At 40.2% G+C, this 13,920-nt stretch overlaps 2 protein-coding genes across 3 annotated transcripts in view; one reads left to right on the top strand and one right to left on the bottom strand.

Annotated features, from left to right (window-relative positions):
• The window catches only part of LOC139449757 (protein YIPF5-like), a 182,391-nt gene that overhangs the window by 104,590 nt on the left and 63,881 nt on the right, over positions 1 to 13,920 (bottom strand). The gene's annotated exons all lie outside the window — the stretch shown is intronic.
• LOC139449466 (leucine-rich repeat-containing protein 24-like) overlaps positions 1 to 13,920 on the top strand; it is a 53,495-nt gene that overhangs the window by 8,344 nt on the left and 31,231 nt on the right. Inside the window, exon 1 of one of the 2 annotated variants that reach the window (XM_071230877.1) lies at positions 13,585 to 13,718. The exons of the other annotated variant lie outside the window; for it this stretch is intronic. The gene's annotated coding sequence lies outside the window, so the exon portion shown is untranslated. Of the gene's footprint in view, positions 1 to 13,584; positions 13,719 to 13,920 lie in introns of those variants that run through there. 2 annotated transcript variants of the gene reach the window in all.

Genomic DNA, 13,920 nt, shown 5'->3' with positions numbered 1-13,920 from the left:
AATAAGTCTGGATGATCGCTGTGTCCCATGTGCAATGTGTCGCATGTACCACAAGCCAGTGTTTAGGGTCCAACCATTTAATATTCTACGCCTGGGATTTTGTATCAAGATGAGATATTTCTTCAGCTACACCCACAAAACCAGACATGTTTTTATTTTAAACCACGAGCCTGAAATTTAAAAAAACAAACACCTTGCAACAATTTAATTTTTGTGGCAGGAAATTTCTATTTTTTTCAACACATGACAGTCTGAAGCATAAATATATATTAAATAATTCAAGAATTTTCGGGGCCCCCCACGGTACCTTCAAAAAAGGAATGTCTTCTGCACTATAGGCATGTACACTGTCAGACCCGTCACAGGTCCATGTATTTCCTGTGCATATAGCTCAACTGAAGGTGATATTATAGGAGGCTAGTTTTAACACAGATAGCATCTTTGTTAGCCTCACATGTCTCCTTATCATGGGTGAACATGTCTCTTGTGTGTAGAGTTCTACTATATGTGACATCAGAAGAGGGAGGTATTAACATAGACAGCATCTTTGATTAGCCTCTAGCCCCTACATACCCTCTTATCGGTGTTTCCTGTTGGTGACATTATAGGAAGGTACAGTGTTCCCTTGCTATTGCGCTCTTCAATATAGCTCGGTTATAGCGGGCGGTAAAGCATGGCTCCGAAAGTTTACTTACATAAACTCAAGGTTTCCAATGACACGATGTTTTCCCCCATCTTAGATAACATTATAAGATGATCACCGCGAACACGTAACACCGGAAATACCAGTCAAAAATCCGAACTGAAGTACGCAATTTAATCCTATTATTATAATATCTGGTTATGGACAAATTGTTCATTGTTCATCTGGACCAATGTTTGCAATATATTTTATTAATTATATTCAAAATTTCATTCAATAATGATAATAATGTTTACAATAATTTCGGCGAAATCGTATGCAAAGTGATCGGTAGATCGCACAACTCAGGGTTATTTACAGCAACCATGGTCAGATTATCGCTACTGACGCCTTGAAACAAACTTTAGTTGCAAGAGAATGGATACACATATCATAAATGCTGTACCATGACTTGCTAAAAGTCATATTTGAGGCAGTTTGACTATTAAATGTCAACATAATGTTTTCGCAATCGAAATACATGTAGCATGAGAAGACCCTACGGTGAGTAATCCAATTGTTCCATACGTAAAAAAATATCCTGCATACCACCTATATCAAAGTGCTACGCTTATGATTCTTATAATTTTAAGTATATATACAGTGGAAGTTCCAACTAATATAGCACAATATTGGAATATATTATTCCTGATGAAATAATCATTTCAGATACAATTTCTTCCGACCATTGCATCAAAATTCTTTGAAGTTGGGTACTTTTTAACTGAATCACCGGTAGATTGGGAGGAAACGTGTGCATAGCTGATTGCTATTTCCGGCTTAGTTTACGAGAAAATACACACGCTAATCTTCATCTCTGCATATAAAACAATGCCTTGGAGTGCAGGAAATACATTTTAAATGGTAAATCATCATTTCTAGTGATGTTTTATATCAAATTTCATACTTTTATTGACCAAGTTTCGCTGAAGGGATACGATGTGTTTTTTTGAAAGCGCATATTAATCCTGGATAAATATTTTTTTACACTATGAATCATAAACAACTTTTATTCCATTCTAATCAGTTCTAAACTCTGAAACGTGCAACGTAGATCATGCTGGGTAGGCATAGCATGTATACTGTTTTGATGGTCATCTACCACCTACGACGCAACCTTCGTTAAAACACTGATCATCTATAGCGCTAATCAATTTTTTGAACACCAAAGGTAGTGTTGTAGCGAGGGATCACTGTAGTTGGAAGGCAGATAGCATCTTATAGTTATAGTAGTAGCCAATAGCCCATACATACCATCTTGTACACGTTACCTGTCTCATTAGATTGTGACATTGTAGGAAGGTAGTTGGAAGGCAGATAGCAGAGTAGTAGCCAATAGCCCCAACATACTATCTTGTACACCTGTCTTACCTGTCTTATATGTTGGTGACATTACAGGAAGGTAGTTTTAACACTGATAACATCTTTGATTAGCCAATAGCCTATACCATCTTGTCCGTGTATCCTGTCTTAAATGTTGCTCAACTGATGGTGACATTATAGGAAGGTAGTTTTAACACAGATAACATCTTAGAGTAGCCACACTTACCACCTATCATGGGTCAACACGGCTCTGTCTGGTGTACTTCAACTGAAGGCGACATGCATATTAACAGGTAGCTGTCTGCTTGCCCCCAGCACACTGCCTCATCACTGATGAACTCAGACAACTGCTGCTTGTCCACAACTACTTGGGGGTTATCTTACAAAGTTGGTCCATATCAGTATTACTCTCATTACAACATTCTGGTGGGGCTTCCTACACTTCATGACATTGCATAGTGTGACCTCAGTATCCTCCACAGAATAGAAAAAATTATCTACACTCACTCAACTTCAGAAATTAACTCTAGGCTGTTTATCTGTGGCTTGTGGAATATTCAAAAGGGCATTTGAAGTGACTGGGCAACTGACCCAGACCAAGCTTGTAGTTAAATCCCACAGAAATCTAGAGGTTACCTTTAGATTGACAGAAGTAACATAGGTGAAGTTCTTCTGTTATTCCACATACAGTAAACTATGTTTATAACAAACATGCTTATAACAAACTGATGGCTATAAGAAACTGTTTAATCCCATCCATATGCTGTATATAGGCTGTATACAGGCTTATAATGAACTACGGTTATAACAACCTAAAATTAGGGGTCCCTTTGATTTTGTTATAACCAGGGCTGTAACGAATCACCGATACTTACGATATCATCAATATTTAGGTACACACGATACTTGATCCGTCAGTTTGTGAAATCGCGATATGCTATAAATAGAACATAACTAATAGAGTTACTTCCCATAATGGCAGAAGTAGCACAGAGTCACCTGTAAGCATGGCAGAACACAAGGACGTGGTAGCTCAGGACATGCCGACTAACTGTTACATTTAATAACCATCCCTTCATTTAAAACTGCTTCGTTCTTGTGGTTATCTTTGTATAAGTTTTTGAGATATCAATACAAAAATGTATGAAGAAAGAGGTTTTAGTGCTGTATTTCCGTGATTTCATCATTTCTTACTATTTAATGTGTTACGTCAGTCCATATCACAGTATGTAACATATCGCAAGATACCAGTCGATTCTCAGTTGTAGTTATAACATGGTTTACTGTATCTGTATATCACCACAGAGTACAAAGTGAGTATTTGTCACACAAAAAGAAAATCACAAAAGTACCCCAACCAGCTTTCACTGAACAAAACAACAATGCTGGTAAATGTGTCCAGCTACTCAAGTTTCATGTTATGTCCTGCTCCAGCACACACAGACACTGACTGTCACTGCACTGTGCAACAGGCTTGTCTGACCCGTGAAGATCCGGAGTAGTACAGGTCTTCAGCAACCGTAAAAGGCGACTATGCTTGTCGGAAGAGGCGACTAACGGGATCGGGTGATCCTGCTCTCTGACTAGGTTGATGCATGTCATCGTATCCTCGTGATGGATTGTTTGGTCCAGACCTGATTATTTACAGACCGCCATCATATAGCTGGAATATTGCTGAGTGTGGCGTTAAACAACAAACAAACAAGCAAAACAGGCTCTTCTGTAATACCCTGCTCAAACAGCCTTGCCCATTTCAATTCAACCCATTACATTTATCTGCCTCTAAAAAAACATTACAAATACAGCGTGCATTTCAGAGTGCAGCCATTGGACTATAACACACAAAATTCCTTTATGGTGCAAAAATATTATATCGCTGCAACATAATATTAAAAAAGTAAAATATGTTTTCGATTGTGCCTATGGCTATTGCCTCCAACTCAATGCCAAGTTTCATTGTTTATCAATTGGAATACATTAATCTTCTATTGTAACCTCAAAAGTCTTCAGTCAGCATTCAGTAACGATATGTTTAACACGTTTTGATTTGATTGTTCAATTCCTCGGCTCAAACAGCTTCAACCTTCTATCTCCCATTCCTGTCACACATGGCTATCAGCTGGTCATGGCATCTCAGAAACAAAGGCAGACAAAAGGGCCGAGTTTATTTAATTTATTTCCGAAACTACGCCAAACTGATTTTTAGAATCTGGCTGAAGAGAACTGAAGAAAGTGTAAATCTTTAACATGGACGGGAAGTTTGAACTGAATGAATAAAACGTGGAAAGTGAAATGTAAATACATAGAGTGACTCTGACAGGTTAAATAAGTAAATACCCGGTAAGGTGACATAACCTAACTTTATGTCATATTTCACAAATATTTGTGTGTCCCTGCTTTCATCAAATGTCCCTAATTCTTAGAAAGGTAGGGGTCATTGGGCCCCATTTTCCAGTTTCTGAAATGAACATTGCTAATACATGTATAATGCTGAACCAGGTTGTTTTTTTCTGTTTTACTATTTTACGGATCTGGTTACCTTAAGAATTGATAATTAGGAAAAAAATCAAATCAGTATTGCAATTTGTTTATGCCACAGAGAGTAAAATGTATTCTGATAATAAAACTAACCTCACAATACTGGGTACTGACTGAAACAAAACACGTCTTGAGTGCATTTATTTGATTGATTACTTCAAAACAGAAACAAATTAGAAATTTAAAATTCTGCTGTTGAATTCAAGTTATTATTTCAAGGACATATACCAGTGAGAGCAGTCATTTTTTACTTCCAACTACCAGCCAAATCAAATTTCACAGTCCATAAAGATGCTTTTGAACACATTTATTTATCATTTCAAATGTCCGACCAAACTTTTAGTTTTATAATCTGTAAATCAAAATTCTAAAATAATATTGCCCATATCAATTTTTAAACAATTTATTTAATTAATATTACATTACATTGTGTATATATATAATACTGAATACAAGTGAAGTAGTGAGTGAGTGAGTTGGGTTTAACAGTATTCCAGTTATATCACGGCGTGTCAGCTTAATGTGGAAGGAAAGCCCGAAGTAATGCAGGTCTCAGGCGTTTACCACTGTGGTGAAACCCACTACCATGGGTATGATGCTGACAAACGTAGAAACATAATTGGGGCAAACCGGGATTAGAACCCACAATCATAGGTTTCTGGCATGCCCAAGGGACGCAACTCTGCACTGCAAATTGCAGGGCCTTAGACAACTGGGCCACCTGTGCCCCCTCATGTGAAGTAGCTTGCTGACACTGTTCTGACAATTATAAGAAACAATTGACCCCAAACCAACAGTATACTGAATAAAAAATTTTTTTTATGAAATTGTCTTTGCTACAAAAAAATCCCAAGAAAGATTCATGATCCCTTTTTTGTTCAGTATATAAAGAGGGTTAGCCTGACATGGATGTGTCCTGTTATACCCAGTGAATAGAGATGGGTTCTACACAGGTAATGAAGCGAGGACACGTTTGTGTCCAGGTAACTCCCCCTAGCTGTCCTCGTCATTCATCACGCAGTTGTCAACTGTAACATGAGGTACTGCCTGCCATCAGCTCTCAGGAACACTACAATCAAACCACGTTTCCTTACACATGACCGATTTATTCCCCATGCTATAAGTATATTATTTCCCTGCCATTGCATATAGCACACTGTCCATGTGAAGCCACCAGAAACATCTCAATGATTCTACAGATCTTATCTCAGTAGCAGATCTTACTGCCTGCCATGTTATTCAACAGCTTGCTTCACCAATAGACCCCCTGGTGTCTTGATACTATTGCAAGAGATCTCTATTGTGAACCCTGTATATCTTGCACAAGTATGCCACATAAAGAGTGTTGCTGCGCGTGTATGGACATAGTTGGTGGACGACTGTGACGGTGTGGGTAACAGGTGTATAATACTGTCATGGTTGAGTGGACTTCTGAGAATTTCGCGTTCACAGAAAATTACATGTTTTAGTGATTTAATGTTTCTGGAGAATTGAGTCCCGCAGCGGGTCGCGGTGACATCTGCGAGGGCCGCACTCGACACACCTGGCTCAATCAGCGCTGTATTGTACATCAGGGGTAACTGCTACTCGGTGCCGGGTATGTTTTACACACTGCTGAGATGTGGGCTTTCTTCCTATGTGGAACTTGGCAGGACTCTCGGTAATGAATACACTAGTACCTGCAGAAAGTGTGGAGGTTTTAAACAAGCACATTTGTTTAGCTCCTGCTTTGTCATTTATGATCACAGAAGTGAAACCTATCCCTAATGTTCTACACAATTGCAGCTAGAAAACAATGCTCTTTTCCTCCTAACTCATTGTATATCTAGTCACTTCAACAGATTACATGCTTGTTCAGAACATAATGGCTTAAGTGGTTTTTTTCAATTTCTCACTTTCACAGAACACAGTGAACTCTAAGCAATATTGTCGACTATTGTCGTGGTAGGCACCGAGACACCAATCAGACACAGGGTGGTAGATCCCTCATATGTTTCCAAGGAGTAGGGGTGAGTCGGCCACGGGGTGAGAGATCCCTCACCTTAGAGACAGCTGGGAAGGTTGTACTCACTCACTCACTCACTCACTCACTCACTCACACACATGTTTCCAAGGAGTAGGGGTGAGTCGGCCACAAGGTGGTAGATCCCTCACCTCGGAGACAGCTGGGGTGGTTGTACTCACTCACTCACTCACTCACACACGTTTCCAAGGAGTAGGGGTGAGTCGGCCACAGGGTGAGAGATCCCTCACCTCGGTAACAGCTGGGGTGGTTGTACTCACTCACTCACTCACTCACACACGTTTCCAAGGAGTAGGGGTGAGTCGGCCACAGGGTGAGAGATCCCTCACCTAGGAGACAGCTGGGGTGGTTGTACTCACTCACTCACTTACTCACTCCAAACGTTTCCATGGAGTTGGGTGACTCAGCCACAGGGTGGTAGATCCCTCACCTTGGAGAAAGCTGGGGTGGTTGTACTCACTCACTCACACACGTTTTCAAGGAGTAGGGGTGAGTCGTCCACAAGGTGGTAGATCCCTCACCTCGGAGACAGCTGGGGTGGTTGTGGAGGTTCTTCATGTCCACTGCTGGTGGTGTCAGGTGTCAGGTGTCAGGTGTTACCACGGTGGCATCATTATCATCTGTCAACTGTCACTGGACACGGCCATTACACTATCACGACCCCTAATTACATTAATCAGCCCCTGTGACGGGGACATGTATCCTATCATCACTCCCCTCAACGGCCATCACAGCACTCTTCACCTGGCCTACATGATCTCTGTATGGTCTCAATGAGGTCTTACTGAGGCCTCAATACAGTCTCTACATGATCTCTATATGGTATCAATATGGCCTCAATACAGACTCTAAATGATCTCTATATGGTCTCAATATGGCCTCAATACAGACTCTAAATGATCTCTATATGGTCTCAATATGGCCTCAATACAGACTCTAAATGATCTCTATATGGTCTCAATATGGCCTCAATACAGACTCTAAATGATCTCTATATGGTCTCAATATGGCCTCAATACAGACTCTAAATGATCTCTATATGGTCTCAATATGGCCTCAATACAGACTCTAAATGATCTCTATATGGTCTCAATATGGCCTCAATACAGACTCTACATGATCTCTATATGGTCTCAATATGGCCTCAATACAGACTCTACATGATCTCTATATGGTCCCAATATGGCCTCAATACAGATTCTACATGATCTCTATATGGTCTCAATGAGGTCTCAATGAGGTCTCAATGAGGTCTCAATACAGACTCTACATGATCTCTATATGGTCTCACTGAGGTCTCAATATGGCCTCAATACAGACTCTACATGGTCTCAATGAGGTCTCAATATGGCCTCAATACAGACTCTAAATGATCTCTATATGGTCTCAATATGGCCTCAATACAGACTCTAAATGATCTCTATATGGTCTCAATATGGCCTCAATACAGACTCTACATGATCTCTATATGGTCTCAATATGGCCTCAATACAGACTCTACATGATCTCTATATGGTCTCAATATGGCCTCAATACAGACTCTAAATGATCTCTATATGGTCTCTATATGGTCTCAATATGGCCTCAATACAGACTCTACATGATCTCTATATGGTCTCAATGAGGTCTCAATGAGGCCTCAGTACAGTCTCTACATGGTCTCAATATGGCCTAATGAGGTTACAGTATGGTTTCAATAAGGTCTCAATACAGGTTCTCTATTGTCTCAATATGGTCCCAATGTGGCCTCTACACGGTCTAAATATGGTCCCAATGTGGTCTCTACATGGTCTCAATGAGGTCTCAATATGGTCTCTGCATGGTCTCAATATGGTCTCAATGAGGTCCTAATATGGTCTCTACATGGTCTCAGTGAGGTCTCAATATGGTATCAGTGTGGTCTCTACATGGTCTGTATATTGTCTCTACATGGTCTGTATATTGCATGGTCTCTAAATGGTCTCAATGTGGTCTCTACATTGTCTCAATATGGTCTCAATGTGGTCTTTACATGGTCTCTGCATGGTCTCTACATGGTCTCAATGTGGTCTCAGTGTGGTCTAAATACGGACTCTACATGGCCTCAAAGTGATCTCTACATGGCCTCTATATGGTCTCTACATGGTCCATCTATTGGAAGCCTGGCACCTGCTAGAGCTATAGTAACTATTGCCAGATATTGCTCTTGGTACCCATGTTGCTGAGTGGTGATACAGTCAACCGCAACAGCCTACAGCAACAGCCGCCAGCAACTATAGTCCACAGCAACTGCTTATAGCCCACAGCAACATCCTATAGTCTACAGCAACAGCTACCAGCAACTGTCTGTAGTCCACAGCAACAGGGACCAGCAACTGCCTATAGTCTACAGCAACAGTCACCAGCAACTGCCTATAGTCTACAGCAACAGCCACCAGCAACTGCCTGTAGTCCACAGCAACAGGGACCAGAAACTGCCTATAGTCTACAGCAACAGATCCCAGATAATGCCTCTAGTCCACAGAACAGTCTACAGCAACAGCCTATAGTCCACAGCCACAGCCCACAGCAACAGTCCACAGCAAAACTCTATTCTGTAACAGCCTACAAGCCTACAACAACAGCCTGAATTAAACACTACCCACCTACAAAAGTGCCGGCTATCCAGCCCCAGTGACTCAAACAATAATGCTTGCCAATTTGTCATTACACCTTCAGAATCAGTAGTCGTTACATCATTGAAACCAGTCGTCATTACACCTCCAGATAATTGAGCAGGGAGCTTCTGTCATCAGCCACTACAGTATCAGATGGTCTGCTAATTACAATGGTGTAAGACAGATGTCATATACTGAGATTGTACAGATTACGTTGATGTCTGGTGATGTACTGCCTTGACTCTTCAGGACTGGACAACACAGCAAGCAGCTGGTTCACCTCAAACCAACACCTCAGCAAGCAGCTGGTTCACCTCAAACAAACAACACAGCAAGCAACTGGTTCACCTCAAACCAACAACACAGCAAGTAGCTGGTTCACCTCAATCAAACAACACAGCAAGCAGCTGGTTCACCTCAAACCAACACCACAGCAAGCAGCTGGTTCACCTCAAACCAACAACACAGCAAGCAGCTGGTTCATCTCAAACAAACAACACAGCAAGCAGCTGGTTCACCTCAAACAAACAACACAGCAAGGAGCTGGTTCACCTCAAACAAACAACACAGCAAGCAGCTTGTTCACCTCAAACAAACAACACAACTCCCTGCCTGGGCAACATATAATCAGCAATGGTGTCATTTGCTAGAGGTACATGTATGTATACACATGACTATTTTCTTCCTTGATCCTTCTTGTCCAGAATATCGCAACCGTGGTTCGTTCTTTCGTTTGTTGTTTAACACCACACTCAGAAGTATTCCAGCTATATGAAAGCGGTCTGTAAATATTCGAGTCTGGACCAGACAACCCAGTGATTGACATCATGAGCATCAATCCCAAAATTGTGATACGATGACATGCATCAACCAAGTCAGCAAGCCTGACCACCCGATCACGTTAGTCACCTCTTACGACAAGCATAGTCGCCTTTTATGGCAAGTATGGTTTACTGAAGATCAATTCTACCCCGGATCTTCACGGGTCTCGCAGCTGTGGTAGGTGGGCCAATATCAAACAAAGGCACATCGTTGGGGCTTTTCTGAGTACCTTGGTATATTTGTGTAATTGTTTAGTTTAGAAAAGTGAAGCCCACATTATCATTGTGAACAAATGTTACAATTATTCCGTTCTCACTTCTCTGACTTCCACTATTTACCCCTAACTCCAACACTGCAAGTGTCAATACAGCCACCAACTGAACAAGCCTGGGAAACGAGAGATACAAACTGTCTCCTTTATAACCAGGTGGTCATATTCATTTCCAATTAAGTGTCACTTGTTATTCCACGGCTTGTTTCTACAAATCTCCAAAGTGGAATCTCACCACACAACTGGTAGCCACTGCTCTACTGTTTCACCTTGACTGGCTGAAGGTCAAGAGAGGAGCAGAGCGAGTCTGCAGGTGCCCCTATAGCCCTGGGATGCTGCTTGAACTCTGAGTGGAACCCTAGCCACACAGGATCATCCATTATAAACTTCTACAGAAGTGATTAAAAATAGTATGTACAGCTCCAAAATTAGAAACAATTCGTCACATAAAAACTGAAGTATCCCCAGGCATGTACCCTGGAGCAGGAAGAGGGCTGCTGCTGTAGACTTGGCATCTTTTGAGCGTCATTAATCACATATTTGTGTAATTTGGCTGATATGACTTGAGTCAACTTGGTTCATCACAATGTCAGCATATATAAACTGTCAACTACTGAACCAGATCCAGGATCTGTGTGTGTGTGTGTGTGGGGGGTGGTTCCTGATCTTGTAGACCTGTGAGTCAACTGTCCACTCCTTTTACCCATTCAGTGGATCATAGACAGCAAACAGCATTCAAAAAACAGGCTTTGCTCTGCCAGTGGGAAATGTATATATGGAATATAGAAAAAAATAACTTTCATAATTAATGATTTTTTGCAACGTGTTGATTCTTTTCAGGAATAATATTGATGCAGTGATTTCTCCTCAAGCATCACTGGTGAAACAACACTGTATAATCAATTATCAACTGCAGCTGACCCCATCGTGAATATTCCCATATTCAAATGTCCAGGTTACCTAACTTCAAACAAACTTTATCATTAGATACCACAAACGTGTAGCATATGAACCTTTCCCACCAGCAAATCCCCTTTCTGAAATAAACATCACTTGAAGTCGTTGAGATAAGACAAGGGTACATTGTAAGTGTTATCACAGTAATAGCGAGGTGTTTAGCCCCGTTAACACTGAGCCCCAGCCCCAACACAGTGTTGTTCAAACCCCTAACAAGGCTATAACAACGCTATTGTCCTGGTAATGGATATGTGTGTCTTGCACTCCCCCTCAGCATCACTGCAAGCCAATATTCAACTTAAACAATAACCACCGCACTCTTGAACACAAGAGCATGCTTCAGGGTGTCTCATGACCATTGATTGGCTGATCTTCACGATTTACGGGAAATTGTGGCAAGTAACGTTCGTGTCCTTGAATAACATTGTAGCATTTATGACAACTATATTTACTTTGTATTTTTATTCCACCAAACTTTATGATTATCATACAACCTTAAATCTTTATATCAAATTTCAATAACAATAGAAGTTTTATAACATTCATAATGTTTCAGATAATATAGATTATTAACAATGTGGCCAAAAGAAATAAAGACTGACACAAAATTTCAATAGATTTAGCAAAGAAGTAGCTGTAGCTGCAACCTTTGCTCTGTATAAATACTGATGCTACTAAACAATGAATAAGATATTTCAATGACGGATATGTTGATGTGTCATGATATATTGGATGAAATTGGAAATATAAAAATGAAAGGTATTAATTGACCATTGGAGCAGGCCATCCATATCTAAGAACTGGTAACTTCATTAGCCATTTCATTCTATATTATTCTTCCTTGGCTATGTTTCATACAGTGAATTAGACCGTGCTTCATCATCTAATGGTGTACCTGTTCGGCAGAGTCTTTGATGGATTTGTGGGTTTAATCCACAAACAACCATATTATAAATCAATATTATTTTGTTTCTGTATATTCCCTATTGTGATAATTAGCAGTTAATTACCAAATCCAGATAAGCTAATTAACACCTCTCCTGGCAAGAAGAAGCTCTCTCTGGTGATCTGCTAATTAGCTGGGTTATGTGAAGGACAGCTACTTTCACAACAGAGATATTAGCACCACAGTGTAATCCTGTATCAGAAATCAGCTGGTCAAAAAACAGGGAAGAGATTAATGCGTAGGCTTTGACTGTAATTACACACCTCCAGGTGAGTGCTTCCTCAAACATAATACACATCTTCCAGACAAGGAGTATTCCATGAAGACTGCCAATTACATGCTTAACTTCGACTCTCAATTGACTTCTATTCAGCTCATGAAATAAACATTCAAGCATCTACTGCTCTAACAAAACATTCGGTCTACACAACTTCCACTATATCTCCAAAAAATGTTTAGACAGCTTATATTTAATCACAAAACTCTAAATTGACATTTCTATGAAACAGTCAATCTTCAGATAGAAGTAGTTTTTCCTGCTAAGACCCATTACCTAAGTTTTGCTTTCTTTGAGTTGCCTAGCAACACCGATTTTCATTCCAATGACTAACATTCTTTGCCTAGTGACTGTGTATTTCCTGGGTGATGGAGAGAAGGGGAGATGGAGGTGGAGAGTTTGTCACACAGGGGGAGAACACTTGCGTTGCTGTGTGCCATTCAACACAGGACCTGCTGCAGCAGTCGGCCATTACAGGCAGCACGGAGGAAGAGACAAAGTAATTGACTGTTTGAAGAGATTGATAACCCAGAGAGCAGTGTTATTAATGAGGTTCAGAAGAAAATAGAAAACAATAGTCTTCAATTTCCAGTTTTGTTATTCATCATGTGGACAGTTTTAAGTTGAAATAATAGAAACAAATAAAAGGGGACAGAAAGTTTGAAGGAAAAATGTGTGAATAAAGCAATGGAATATATATATGAGATAAGACATACACATAAAAAAAATACAATATGATAAAATAACATGAAATAGACCATGTAAAAATTAAATAAAATAGACCATGTATAAACAAAATTAAAACAAAATAAAGTAATACAAATAACAAGACATGTATTTTGAATAAAACAATAAACAAATAAAATAAAATAAAATGAAAAGTAAAATAAAATAAAATAAAATAAAATAAAATAAAATAAAATAAAATAAAATAAAATAAAATAAAATAAAATAAAATAAAATTAGTAGCCAGCTGTTAACAGCCCCTGATGACAGTGCAGTACTCCCTGTGACCTGACCTCTGCAGGCAGCAGCACACATGCTCACTGTACAAACAAGGTGGTCACATGACCATACACCTCAATCAATAGAGACTGCTGGCTGGCAGTAGAGGGAGCTCTGTCAGAGTGTGTGTTGGATCTAGGCTGACAGTCAGGCCACCACAGTGGTACTGAAGGATATACTCAGTGAAGGCAAGCCTGGAATACACAGATGGACTACCCTGGCTGACCAGGATATACAGGTGTGTCATACAGGATTTATACCATGTCCAGGTACAATAGCTGCTAGTTAGACACCGGCCGGCTCCCACAACAGTTGGCTGTAGTCATGTGTACCTTTAACACCAGATCACTTGTTGTAGTGTCTTGTGGGTCAGGATAGGTTACAGGCAGGATTTCAGATAGTTACTGACATGAGATGTTTAGCTGAATTGTCACAACTCA

Source organism: Haliotis cracherodii, unplaced genomic scaffold, assembly GCF_022045235.1.
Source record: "Haliotis cracherodii isolate W230 unplaced genomic scaffold, xgHalCrac1.p SCAF_8, whole genome shotgun sequence".
In the NCBI taxonomy this organism is placed as follows: Eukaryota; Metazoa; Mollusca; class Gastropoda; order Lepetellida; family Haliotidae; genus Haliotis; species Haliotis cracherodii.
This window is presented reverse-complemented; position numbering and strand designations above follow the sequence as displayed.